Source organism: Nilaparvata lugens, chromosome 3, assembly GCF_014356525.2.
Source record: "Nilaparvata lugens isolate BPH chromosome 3, ASM1435652v1, whole genome shotgun sequence".
Lineage (NCBI taxonomy): Eukaryota > Metazoa > Arthropoda > Insecta > Hemiptera > Delphacidae > Nilaparvata > Nilaparvata lugens.
The window spans coordinates 71,126,071-71,140,736 of NC_052506.1; the positions used below are offsets into that span (position 1 = coordinate 71,126,071).

General features: G+C 33.3%; 1 protein-coding gene across 2 annotated transcripts in view; it reads left to right on the forward strand.

Moving 5' to 3' along the window:
- The first annotated feature begins 9,091 nt into the window (after positions 1-9,091).
- Positions 9,092-14,666, forward strand: part of LOC111046551 (neprilysin-2) — a 46,157-nt gene continuing 40,582 nt past the window's right edge. The window contains exon 1 of one of the 2 annotated variants that reach the window (XM_039424457.1): positions 9,092-9,377. The gene's annotated coding sequence lies outside the window, so the exon portion shown is untranslated. The remainder of the gene's footprint in view (positions 9,378-14,666) is intronic. The other variant, XM_039424458.1, reaches the window with a different exon arrangement.

Here is a 14,666-nt window from a genome sequence, read left to right on the forward strand (position 1 = left end):
AAGTTGCATTATAGAAATAATAATTCAGTATTTTTTTCAAGAAATAGTTTTATTCAATAGCCAAGTATCATGTAAATATTATAGTGATAAAGATTCAGTATTGCATGATACCAAAATTTAAGATTGGAATTTTATATGAGCATCATTACATTGATAGAAAAAAATATTGCGCTTCTCACACCCCTGTAAAATAGGTAGGCCTACGGTATTTAGACTTCAAACTCACAAATTTATTTTCAAAACCCTTATTGGGTCTACTTCAATTCAGTCACAAATCTATTGTATACATCACATTGAGATCCATTAGAGAGCGATTAACGCTTTTTGAATTTATTTTCAGCAAAATGAAGCTGCTGATTAGAATGTTGCTGGGTAACATCTTCAACACGGATGTATTTAAAGTTCAAGGATAGAGGCTAGAAATAAAAAACTAAGATAATAAGAAACTCATAATGCTCAGAATTATCGCCAGTTAATTAAGGTTTATTATCTTTTTGTATCCATCTCATCTAATTGGGCAATCTAACCAAAACTTTATTAGCCTATTACGATTTGAGGATCTTTTGATATGCCTATTTACTATCAAGCCTTGTTACAACTATATCACCTATTTTTAACCGCTGTTTTTGTTATAATCTTACTGTCCTGAATCCGTCAAAAAGATTTATCCACCAGGCTGGTGGATAAGACTAAAGTATGAAAAGATAAAGATAAACCTACCTCCTTGTAGGTTTGGAAAGAATATTTTCCGTTGAGCTAACGTCAAGTGAATAAATGGGAAATTATCAGGCAGTCAAACTGCAGCAACTTGTTTCATTTACACAATTAAGAAATCAGTTTGCTTGGTTTCAATACTAATAATTCAACTTATATAGCCGACTCATAAAAATACATACGGTATACATACAATAACAAATATTTATTTTATCAGTGTTAAAAATGGAAGCCGCCGCAACTTCATTTCATATTCAATCAATTGCGATGAAATTTATCAATTACGTAGTTGACGATTTTCTCCTAGAACTAATTATTATTCTTAAATATTGAAACAATTTCTTAGGCTACATATAAATAAGTAAGTACTATGGTTTTTATTTTTGGATCATACTTTTTCAAATTAGTCAATATTTTAAAATTTCCAAAGTTTTTGAAAGTAATTTTGTTATTTAATTTGGCTTTTAATCTTTCTAAATTCAAAATTTCTTGTTTGTGTTTGGACACAAAGTGGGAAAACATGAACTTCTTTCTGGACTATTGGCCTATAATGAAAATTCGGGGTGGGGGAACAGATTTGGGTTTTTCATGTTGGTCCTTCCCCAATAAATTATTTTAATGAATAAAAGTTGTGTATCTTGAATCAATATATAAATTATTAATTGATGTACAAGAGTTCAAGATTTTATTATTATATGCTAGTTAGTGAAGCCAGAGACAGAGACTCTATTTTATGTTGCTCTACATTTTCAGGACTGGCTAACTAGCTTGCTATTGCTGCATTATGACTGTGGACACAAAATTGAATTATAGAGTTCCAATTATGTCTTGTTCACACAAAAATTATACAGACAAAACCACTAATTAATCATAAATTTGTATTGATTGGTAACTTTCTTTGAGACTTTTGTAGCAGGGACAACTGATACAAGTATTTTGAACAGTATCTTTATACTCTATGCTTGAAGTCTACGATAAAAAATATATAGCTCTGTATAATAATATTATATTATGATAGTATTATAACAGCATTTGGACCGGCGACCGGCCTACAGCGGGCCACCACTTATACCAAGCGAGTCTCGATCCTGAAGCAGTTTAAATTGAAGTATATACGGTACTATAGTTATTAAATTTCTACGTATACACGGTTAAGCTTTCTCTTTTTTTACTTGCCAAATTAATAAAGCTTAACCGTGTATAATATTCGGGTGACGGCGATTTTCTAGTGAGCAACTCTTTTCTATGCAATATAAGAAGACAATAGAACGCTCCAATTTTCAGGAGGAACGTGACTAGCGCAGATCGCGCGCTTGCGGTGAACCTGAATGCGGTGGTGTTCGTGTTCGTGTTCGTGTTCGGTGTTTGGTGTTGAACATGTCCATCAGGCATCAACGCCAAAACAACGGACTCTTTTCAAACAGAACTTGTGCCAAAATTGTTCTTAGCTGTGTGAACCGAGTGTCTCGTCTATTTTCATCCAACTTATTCTCTTCACGTCTCATTTGCAAACCATCAAAACAACTGAAATAAGGTCATTGGGCGCCTTCTGCCTCATGAATACAAGCTCAACCATCGAAGAAGGTGTGGATGTGGTGGTAAGGGGGGGGGACGCAGGTGATGAATGGGAAGTGGAAAGTGAATATTGAACAAAGGGAAATTTAGGTGTGAAGTTGCAAGATGCTGAGAGGTGAAAGATGTTTCATTAAAGGGAGCAGATTAATGAGAAGTCTTGTAGGTCGTGCATATGAGATTTATTTATTTCTTATTTTTACAAGACCGGGATAGAAAACTAAGGATACTCCTCGTACTATTTCTCTCACAAATTTCGATAAAATTTTAGAATTTAAAAAATTTTTAAAGTCCGAAATAGGCTTATGGTTTTACTTATTTGAAATTTAGTTCATTTCCACTCAGATAAGATTAGATTGAGAGTTCTTTATTTATGTATGTTACAATACATATTAATGAAAATTAAATAAGTAGAGAGAAAAAACTTGATATTGAAGATGTGATGCTAAAAGTAAGAGATATGAGGAAACCTAGATGAAGAGGAGGATTTGGTGGAAGAAAAATGAATAATGTGGTGAAAGTGAATGGACTGTAATAGAGAAATAATATAGATATGGAGCAGACAAAATAAAAATGTAGAAATTGTGGAAAGGCTGTGAGGGAAGGGAAGAACAAAAAGAAAAGTGAAGAATAAGGTAGAAACATTAACGAAATAAAAAAAGGATACAGACACTTCTGAGGATGATCCAAAATGACCCTGAAAAGTAAGAGCTGATTCAAAAAGGCAGAGAAGCGGAGAAGTTACAGATCAAATAGGAGAATATTTTTATCTTTGATGATTAGGTAGAGGAGGAGAAGATGCAAATTGAAAAATATGAAAGAACATAGAAAATATAAAGTGAAATAGGATAGAAGGTAGAAAATTATGCAGAAGTAGGTTGAGGAGTAGTAGTAGGAGAAGAAGGAGGAGAAGGAGGAGGAGGTGGAATTTAGAAGAAGAAGAAGAAAAACAAGAACGAGAAGAATGTCAAAGAAGAGGAAGGGTGAAAAAGACGAAGTGAAGAAAGATTAGCGTAAGAGTTATATAGTTATAATAAGAATTATATAGTTATTATAGAGTTATTATGGAATAGTACGGTAGGGAGTAGTATAGAGTATGGCAGAGCAGAGATTGTAAAATTATAGGTGAGCGTCACGTCCAGTAGAAGTGAATAATACTGACAAATTAATACAGTGAACTTGATAAATATGCCTATTAGGCTACCACCAGCGCGGTGCGAATAAGGATTTCAGATTTGTGACCGAAAAGTCCAGAGAGAACTTGTTTACGTCCTGGAATGCATAGATTTGAGCCAGCTGCTCAAAGTGGGACAATGTCAGCTCTGACTCTGACCCAAACAACCCGGACTGAACTTCAGTGGAGAAGATCACACCTGCTTTGAACTTGATAACAGCTCGTGCATGAACTGCAAACTGCACGAGATTGACACTGGCGCCAACTCACACCCAAAAATATTAATGATGATCTAAATTTATTCTAATATCACTCATTTAATTAATGCCGTATCATCATCGTAATTCTTCCTCACTTCTATCCGTTATTTCAATCTTACCTACATAAACCTTTCACATCTACATTTCATATTTCTAGAATACTCACTATTGCATTCCATTTTTCTTGAGATGACGAATAATACAGGTTACCTCCAAGCCCAAGGACGCAACTCCCTAAATATCCCAAATTTTAGTACCAAAAGTACTAAAGAATTCATACTACTCGCAAAAAACAGTAGCTCACTGCGACCTTTTTTTAGGTCCCCCCCTAAGAATGGTTTTTGAATCCCCTCCCCCAATAATTTCCAGGACGCAGTATGCGTCTTCGTCCCCCCCCCCTGTGGGCACTTCAAATGGCGTTTAAGCTTCCACCTTAAAATCATGTTTGTACTCGAAATAATTAGCAGTAGAAACTGGATTAAAACTCTTCAGAAGAGTTTCAAAAACTTCGACTAATTTACACTGAGAGTTGGCCGACGTACGGAGTTGACTGAGTTATGGAGAATGTGTGTAAATGATAGACTGAGCATCTAACTATGTTAGAAGGTGTTTCTATATTTCACTAAAGGAGGCCTGTATTATTTACAGGATATCAGAAGTGATAATGGACTGACGTTTAAAGTGGACTGATGAGATGATCCCTATAGTTGTTCTGTGCGGGGGCGGGCGGAGTTAGAAGGAAGCCAACTACTCATATAGTACAGTCAAGGGAGAGTTATAGAGGGAAAAGTTTGGAAGACAATTTTTGCCCTCCAAATTCCTTTGTCAATTGATCTATTGTTGCAAAACTGAAGATTTCACACTCAACAGTAAAGCTACTGCAACAGTCGTTGGGAAATGCGTAAAGTATGAAATAATACATCAAATTGAAGAGAATTTGATGCTTTATACGCTCATAATCAGTACGTATTTTTTCCATCGATTTTTAAGAAGTTATAAGAGCAAAAATGGCAAAAAATTGGAAGCAAACGTGTTCTACAACAGAAAAAGTTGTAAAATAAATATTGTATGAATTTATGTATTGTATTGAGCAGCCATGTCCGTAAGATGAATAGTTCTCGAGTTATATGCGAGAAACCAAAAATGGTACCTTTGAACCACCCCCATCCCTTTAGCACAGTGGGTAGGGGTGGGGACTTTTGATATGTTTACCTCCTTACTACCCTAAACAGAACTGCGGGGTCAAAAATTGTCTTCCAAACTTTTCCTTCTATACCCTTTTACGTGCATTTTATTGCCTGGACTAATACCTGATTGCTCTTTCCCAATAAATTATAATCACTGTATGCTGGCTGGTTAATTCAAATAGCGGTACACAAATCAGCTGGATGATCAAATATGTTACTGCTACGCATAGTAGCTTCTTGATGCTGCTTGAAGTGTTAAATCGACCCATTCTTTCCAGTCCTCACTTCAGTAATATCCTATACTATTAATCGAGCAACTTCTGTTTATATGTTTAGATGTTTAGATAATTGGATGTTTAAATGTCTATATGTTTATGTATTTCACCGGATCTCGAAAACGGCTCTAACGATTCTTACTAAATTCAGAACATAGTAGGTTTATAATATAAAGATTCGATTGCACTAGGTCTCATCCCTGAGAAAACTCACTGAAGGACATTAAAAGGATAATTATTATTCATCCTTGGAAAAACATATGATAAAAATTATTTCGTCGTCTGTTGGTGATAGAAGTGAGTGAGCGAGTTCATGTGTGTGGGACTGTGCCAAAATTATGACTTAGCTGTTGAACTTTTGTAATCATTCAATCAGGTCCTAAGTGCCGGTTACAAAAAACCGGGCTATTTTCAATCCTGATTAATTCCAGTAGATCCATCTTTTTGAAATGGTCTTCTCTGATTTGGTTCACGTGAAGTTAATCAGGATTAAAATTTAACCGGCTTTTGTGCAACTGGGCCTTTTTGAAGGAAATTTTTGCATTCTTCTGGGAATTAATCTCAATTTACTGTGAATAGATAGAACATTTCTGTATGAATGTTATTATAATTTCTTCTTTCGTAAAAAACTTTTTATGCTTTTGTACTCCAGAGCGAAGCTCGGTCCCCGATATTTATACTCAACTTCACAACTAGGCCTACTTCAATTCTATTCTGATTGTAGATTTATTTGGCAATAAATTTCATTTCCAGTATAGTAATGAAATAAAATAGTAATGAATTCCTAGTTTGAACTTAGAACAGTATAAGAGCGACTCGGAATTGTTCATAATTTTTTGAAAAGAAAAGGAATCCGTAAAGCCACGCTCTTGAAGACTGAGTTTGCGACTTTATTGATAAATTACCATAAATTTTGATCAATTAATTATCTATCGAATTTGAACAATATCATTTTCCATTGGAAAACCAATGGGAAAAACATGAAACTTGCTTCTACCATTAAATAATACAAAATCAGTGTGGATGCTATTTATCATTTCTCATGCACTTCAACTTTGTGACATCTATTTCAATTTTTAAAAGACTTCTTGCTGGTACTACTTGTCCAACCAAGTGTTTACGAATATCGATGAAGTTGAAAAATTACATCCGTAATTCACTGCATATAATGAAGTATTCAAAATGGTTATTAGCGACAGCTCGATTTTGTCAATACGTCAGAAACACCTATCAATTTGTCGATTCTGTCATTTTGAAAATTAATTTAATCAGTTATCCACTGTCGTGGAATTTCCAATGCTGAGTTATGAGTATCAACTGATGCGTCAATACATCGATTATGACATGTGTCACAATGTTACCAAGGTGAGATGAAAAATGCAGGTACCTTCATAAAATAAGTTCGCTAATTTTGTTTCCTGATGCGGAATAAATGCTCTCAGAGGTAATTCAATGCAGGAAAAGTTATGTCCCAATTGTTTCACTCGGTGTAAGCACTATCCATCTCGTAATTATTGCTATCATTATTGCAGGTACGTAAATATTAAGTAAATCAACTTATTTTAGAAATTATCGATGGTGAAAAATCAAACAAATTATTCATCAGTGAATGAGAACTGCCTATATTGAATTGAAAAACTATTCTTTCTTGGCGATATGGAGATAAATTATTGTTGATTGTTCAATTATTATTTCATTTGCATAGCAGTGTGATAAGTATTTTCTATTCTAGTGACTATTCATAGATTCTCAACAAAAGGAATAAAAAAATATTTTTTTTCTGAAATGAGATTTACTACTGTAAAACCAAGCTTGATCAAGATAATTTGTCATATGTGCAAATTTACTTGTTATTTTAAAATAGAGTTATAGGCATCAACTTTTAATTTTTATTAAAATAAAGTGGGTTTTTGACAACATATCAAGTCTCTTCAATATTATGGAAAAGCTCCATAACATCAATATCCACGGTATCCATTTTATTGTAATCATTGAGTTTGTGTCAGAGATTATCTTCATAGTGAAAACATGATTCTTAGTCCAGAATATATTCTTTCTGACCATTTAATGGATTGGTATAAATATATTAATTAATTGCAATATTCGAATTAGATGTATACGTCTTGAATGTGTTGTAAATACAGTGTAACCAGGATCTGAACTCTAGAGTTCAGTATCTAATATTATATGACACTTGATAAGAGAAGGTTCTTTATTTTCTGGTTACCAATGACCACATCTTATTTGTGAGAGAGTTTAATGCACTCTAATGCTGGACTCACATCGTACTTATATGAACCGGTTTTGATTTTATACTTTTTCCCTTTGGCCCTTTCTTGAAAACAACTAAAAAAGTTACCAGCTTGACAAGCTCCAAGCTCTGTAAACGTGTATCTATAAGAATGAGAAAGCTCTGAATCTATATGTATGAGATTCTCTGGAAAACTGTTCTTAATTTTTGTTCAAGTCAATTCAGGGCTAGGCCTCTTCATTACAATTTGGTTGAAATTAATTACATAGAGTACCAGTAGATTGAAATATCACGAAAATAATTATATCCTCGAAAAGAATCAAATATTGCTGAGTGAACAATAGGAATATTTTAATTGAGATTCAATTTCATCACTTTTCCATTTCTATCGGATTATCTGCAAATGTATGAATTATGTGAGTGGTCTTCATTTCTCCCACACATATTTATTACGGTACGGTATCATGTATTACGGTATAGGCCTATGTGCGGTGTCGGTGACATCATCCACTCTACCTTCGTAAACAATGCCGTATTGCATTTGTGTGACGTCAGCACAGGTAGGGCTCCTACAACAATAAAAATTCGTTGATTTCAGCTGATCTATATCAACTAGTGTTTTTATTGGTGTAGGAGCCCTACTTGTGCTGACGTCACACGAATGCACTACGGCTTTGTTTACGGAGGCAGTGCATCATCCTCCCATGAAAACGAATAAAGAGCCTATCTATGCCTCTATGCCTCAATGCATAACCAGTCATAATTCTCTCCAACAGCCAATATTCTCAAAAATGGCTTGCTTTACAGTAGAGCACATCAATTAAAAGTAATATTGAAAAAGTAGTAAAAAATAATATAAGGTATAATGTAAGGTACTTGTAATGAGACTACAAAATATAGAATACCCGAATTCTTCACATTTCTCGGTAGTTGTGGATGTAGGCTGTAGTTCATTAAGGCTGTTCAACAGGCTAAAAAAACTTTTTACTGCTGATATTTTGCAAAGTATTTCAATTTGCAACTAACAACTATCAAGCTATCAAAATAAAAAAAAGTTTTCCCAGGAAAATTTTTCCCCCGATTATTACTTATTGAGTTATGAGAGCCTGAAGTTTAATTTTTTGAGACAGATAATTTTTAAATCGGTAACTGGGATGAATTCAATAAATTTTGAGTATAAATTCTTCATGGTATTGTTGATTGAATAAGAAATAAATCCTGAAAATATTAGTTTTAAAAATGGAATAACTTTCTTCCTTAATGTGAATTGGTACAAAAGAAAATAGTATATTTTCTGACTTTCAACAAAGATGAATCCTCCCTTTCTCATTGAGATTCATCTTCCCCAACAATTTATACACTGCCTAATATTTTATACCTCACTTGGCTCCCGGTATTGGTATCTAAATATGAGGTTACACACGTAAGATGAACCTTACATTTTCGTCATTTCCAAGTACGTGATCTTTATCAATTTTCTCATATATCGCAAGTGTTCCTTGATGCAGGAACAAGGATAATTGTTTTATTCCTATTGTTTTAGTTAGGCCATATATGCAATAATCGTCACCGTTCACCGCACTGACCACAACTAATAAAAAAAATCAGTTGAAGGAGGATAATAACTAGTTAAATAGATATTGGAGAACAGGTGACGTCGAAAGCGAGTGCAGCTCTCTGCCTCCCTTCCAATATAAGATTGGTGTTGTTGTGGCGACACTGTTGAGTTTACGAACATCGCGAGACGCGTCTCTGTGACTCTGTGACTCTGTGATTGTGAACGGCCAGTGGCAGTGGCGCGGTGACCGTAGTAGCGTTCAGTGGTTGTATGTGCGCTCGCTCAACCTCAACACACTCTCATCTTCCCTCAGTTTCAAACCGCTCTTCTTCAAACCGGGTTATATAAGTTCGTGTTGCCGTTCAATCAAAAAACTGAACAAACAGGTAAGTCCTCTACTTGAAGCATTCTCATTATTTTGAAGGATCACATCTAATCAAATCATCTACGATGTAACTTACACTTATTGTTTATTACTCTCAAGTTTGGGGTATAACTAGTGATTTTCTCATCTAAAAAGGAAACAATAATTGTTTACAGCATTCAATATTAGGATTTTCATTCACAATAATTATACAATAATTGTGTTGCAATAAAGACAATGGATTATAGAAGAATTTCGAAAACTGTACTGTTAAAAGTCTATGCAATTTCTTGTATTGTATGAAGCATAAACGCTTAGTCGTATATAGTATTCTTCTTTGATATGTAAGTTTGAGTTACAGTTTACGAGTTTTATAATAATAATATTGAGGTACAGTCAATTAGGATAAATATATTATATATTATTTACAAAGAATCGAGTATTTTCAATAATATAATAACTTATTAATCACATAAAAAACGTTGCTTATAGCATATAAATCTCATTTCTTGAAAAAATATCAATCTATAATTTAGGCTATATGAATTTGTCAAAAGCCCATTGTTTTAAGGTTGTAAGGATGTATCATTCCACAAATTCTATGAGGAAGAAAATGAAGAGTTGATTGATTTTAGTTGATGTGGAAATGGAATTATTAATATGAGTTACTTATATGAAAATGAAAAACGGACAAAAATGAGTTGCGAAATGAGTAAACTAGTCTATCTACATAACATCCAGTATATTTTGAAACATATATGCTATCCTTTTTTGAACATCTATTCCTTGAAAAATTAGAATTATTATTCCTTGATTATTTCAAGAATAAGAAAACCGAGTCAGGTTTAAATTTAGCTTGACTCAAATTGTTGTTATTAAAGTTATAATCTAGTACCGATTGCAAAATAGTGGTTAGTGTCTGGTGTCTGATACGTAATCTCAGACGAGGTCAATGAAACCTATCTTGTAAATGCATCTTAGCATCTAGTCTTTTTTAGTTGATTTCCAACGCCCAACTTGAACATTTTGTAACTACTACTTCCAACTACTTTCTAATGGTCTTAGAGTTTTCATAGTGGCAAAGCTGAAAATCTTGATTTATAAGTTTTTAAATGTGGGGAGAAGTAGAGGAGCTAACAGCATGAAATGTACCGTAGCTATATAACATGGAATCTAGCAGGCTAGATCAATGAACTTCATGATTTTTCGTCTTTTACCTCAGTTTTAAAATTTTCCTACTTTCTTCATGATATCTGTGGCTGATCAATTTTAATTGTAGCCTGATATTGATGAACCTTTATGTTAAGCAAAAACAGCCTTTATTAATCGCTATATTTAATTCTTATGGCAATCTCGGTTCCATTAATGATATTCACGGATAGCCCAATTCTATTCAGAGAACTGAATTGCTTTTGCTTCGGATCATCTCGACAATAAATTTCGATTATCTTTAGCAATTACCTATTGCACCTGTGAACATCGTTTCAGTTTAAGGTAAATCATTTCTTAACCATTGACGTAATAATTATAATATTGTCATAATCTATAAATGTTCAAGGATTTCTTTATGAAATTATTGAGGATTTTATTTGTATATTTTATAAAGTATCATGCTTCCTACTTTAACAAAATTATGAGGTACTTGAAGTTCTAGGTGAAAATAGAAGAGATTTCGTTCTAAGGAGACTACGAACTTTTGACTGGCTTCTTGGGCGTGCGCTACGATCACGCTTATTCTTTGTTTGTAAATAACATGTGTTATTTGGTTGAACAACAATAATCGTGTTAGTTCTGTTAAACGGGGCGAAAGCTCGAATTTCGTTCTACCATTCTCTCTCTTTGTCACTAGACTGTATTCTTTCTCACATCGTCATCGATAGTTCTGATCAGAATATCAGAAGAGTTATAAGATGTTTGATAGTTGGAGGATTTTGAACAAAGCTTATGATTTTGATAATGGTTCAGTGGGTGTTTAGTCAAGTAAAGAAACCTCATCAGGGACATCACTCTACCTAAAAGAAAATCTAGTATCTAGTAATAAAAAGTTGAAATGCTGGTTGGTTTCATGTTTATCTCAGATTTCAGTAGATTCAGGGATTCCTAGAGTTCTCAAGTTTTTTCTAGTTCAAGAGTGTTCTCTACCCTTTCCAACCCAGTCTTCTAAAAAACATTAAACATATCTTGTGTTTAGAATAGCGCTTTGAAGTACTGATGATTGCAAGCATGTCAAGATTTGACTACATCCTCTGATCATCATTGTTGAACACAATCAGGTTCGAGACAGTGGCAGCTGTTCAGAATTAGGTCAGTTATACTGTTGTACCTTGGTACGTCAGTTCTGGTTTGGATATCAACCGTATACCGTTAGATTATAGGTAGGTAGGATTACAGGCCAGGAGTCACGACGTTGACAATCACAGCACTATGTTGAACTTGCTCGGAAAGTAATCTGGTTCAAGGTTGGTTTTAAAACCTCTCTAAAAATGTCTAAAAATTATGTTTATTGAAGAACGAACCTGGAATATTTGATGAAGGTCGATAATGAAGTGCTTATTCCATTTCTACTGTTGCATCTTCATGAGAATTTTTTCTTTTGTATTATGACCTTGAATCTTGATTGTCTTGATAAAATTATCCAATTATCAGTTGAATAGGTAATAATAGCTATTCCGGGAAGTTTTTCTTACTCACTTGAGAAAAAGTAGTATCTTCAGTTCAGTTCTTGATTAATGGATGATATTGATTTATACTTGTATTTATTTTTCTATGGTTGATGAATATTTCCAACTCAGGCGGGAAAAAAGATGGAAAGTAAAAATCATCCCTGAGGAGGATTATGGTTAAATTATCTTCATTAAATTATTGTATAGTATGAGAGAATACTATACTATTGATTGCTTTGTTTTGTTGATTTCTTTCACCACTTGTTGGATTTCAAGCTATTTTGCATATTTATCTAGTCATGAACTATTGCACTACTTCCGATGACATTCATTCATTATTGTACAGATAATCTTTTAATCTCTAGTGGATTTTCTAAATAATATATTTTTATCTACTGTTACGTATATCTTATCAAATTGTCATTTGAATGTATTCCAGAATAAGGATCATCTTGATATTCAAAGTAATTTTTCAACACATCTCTGAATAAATAAACTCTCTCCTTTAAATTATTCAAATTTACTTAAAATACGTTGTGCACAATTTTAAAGGTTAGGAGCTCATTCACAAATTTGTCATTGCAAATTCATTGTCTTGCTTATTGATTGTCTTAAATTTTTCTTGAAGTTTCGCATTAAAAATGTCTAAGGAATTCATAAAAGCAAAGGATTTCATAAATTTCATAATATATTTCGATAGGCTTCATGAGTTTAGATTTCAATAGTTTAATAGATTTTCACAAAAGTCCATTGAACTGTGAATTGGAGTGTTCGAATAAATAATGCATGTAGTGGAGGATATGATTGTCATATTACTTTGAGAGCCAATTTCTCTTTGTATGGATCCACCTGTGCTGAATCACTTTGTTTTCTCTTTCAGTAGTTTGAAAACAAATCATTGTTTGTATAATTGTGGTTACCTTCAAATGAGAAATCGCTGTGTCAGAGAAATCAATCGATCTAGAAATTGCGTAATAAATTTAAATGCCAGTCACTTTCAGCGATTGCGACTCTTCAATTCTTTTATTCAGTTCAGTACAAATTTCAATCGTTATCTCAGACGATGAAAAGATGGATTTCCATCAACATCCTTTTCAGCGAATGATAAGAGAGGAATTGAATAAGGAAATTCCAACATCCTTTTTCAAGTAGGAATAGTTTCTTAGAAACTACCACTCCATTTTTTAAATGAGAAGTGAGGACTTCGAGATTCAAAAAGCTGTTGGTTCATCATCCAAGAAGCTTCGTTGCTCTGTATTTTGTTCATTTGAATTTTTAGAAGATAATAAATTTGATGAAAGGCCGAAGAACTAATTCATGAGACAGAAAGACATAAGTCAATAAAAATGTGAATCTTATAAGGTGGTGGAATAGATTTCCCCTTCACGTTATATAGACTACTATTCTTCGTAATACATCTTAGATCTTATAGCTCATAGTTTCAGCTTAAGTTGATAGTTTAAAGCTGCAGGCATGAGATACGGTATTTACACTTTTCCTAAATGAACACACCGGTTGTTTGAGAAACTAATTACAGATAACATGACAAGAAATTAACTCGACATGATTAGTGTCTCATATTTTAGCTGAAACAAAACATTGATAACGTACTGTTGGCCTATTTCCGATATTTGAAGCTTACGCCCGTAGAAACCAGAGAGTATAGGCTATACACTCTGGAAGAGACATTTCCATTCTCCTTAAAAAATAGAACTCTCCGTTTCAAATAATTAGGTTCAGAATCACTGTATAACTTGAAATTATACGAAGCATATTGATGCTTGGACTCAGCACATCACTCGTATATCTATAGTGGGGTTCACGTTATAATGGCAGTATTTGATTAAAATTGGTGTTCCTTGACTATCATTCGACAAATTACATTGCGCTATCTTTATTGTCAGATTGTTTTAACAATGTAGGAGTATTATTCATATTAACAAAATATATTTAATCTCAATAATGAAAAAGTATTATTAGTCTATATATTTTATTGACGATTAAAATATAATTGATTATTTTAAACAAGAATGAACATATATTACATCAGATATAGAAGCTATCCTCTATAGAAGGCAGTGGCAAGGCAGAGAATCGGCAATGCTGTTCTTCTATCTTTCTCCACTGCCATTATAACGTGGACCGCACTATAGTTAGGTACTTTTGATATGAAGAATGTTTTATTTTTGTACGTTTTAATCAAATTTACAACTTGATCCTTATTCTTAAGCGTCTCAAGGTGTTGTTTGTAATACGGCCAGTTTGTATTATGATAAGATTAGTAATTCATCGGAATTACAAAATAATTCATCTGAGAAACGAAATATTATAAAATCTATGACTATAATTTCCATGAATGTAATATTAATGTACCATCTTTTAAGTTTATTCTAATGAAGGAGGACAATATAAGAACTAACTAGTAGAACGCTGAATAACGGTGTTGATATTTACGTTATGTCGCCTCTGGCCGTACCAGTCGGACTAGAGTGCCTGATTAGATTATTGAATAATAATATTCTGCATACTAATGAACACAATTTTATCATTATCTGTTAACGGTAGTAACGGTCTAGGTTTTTCTAAATTTTTATTTCCAAAGTGTGAGATGCCTCCAGCTTCATAACCATAGAACCCAAGTTCAAGTT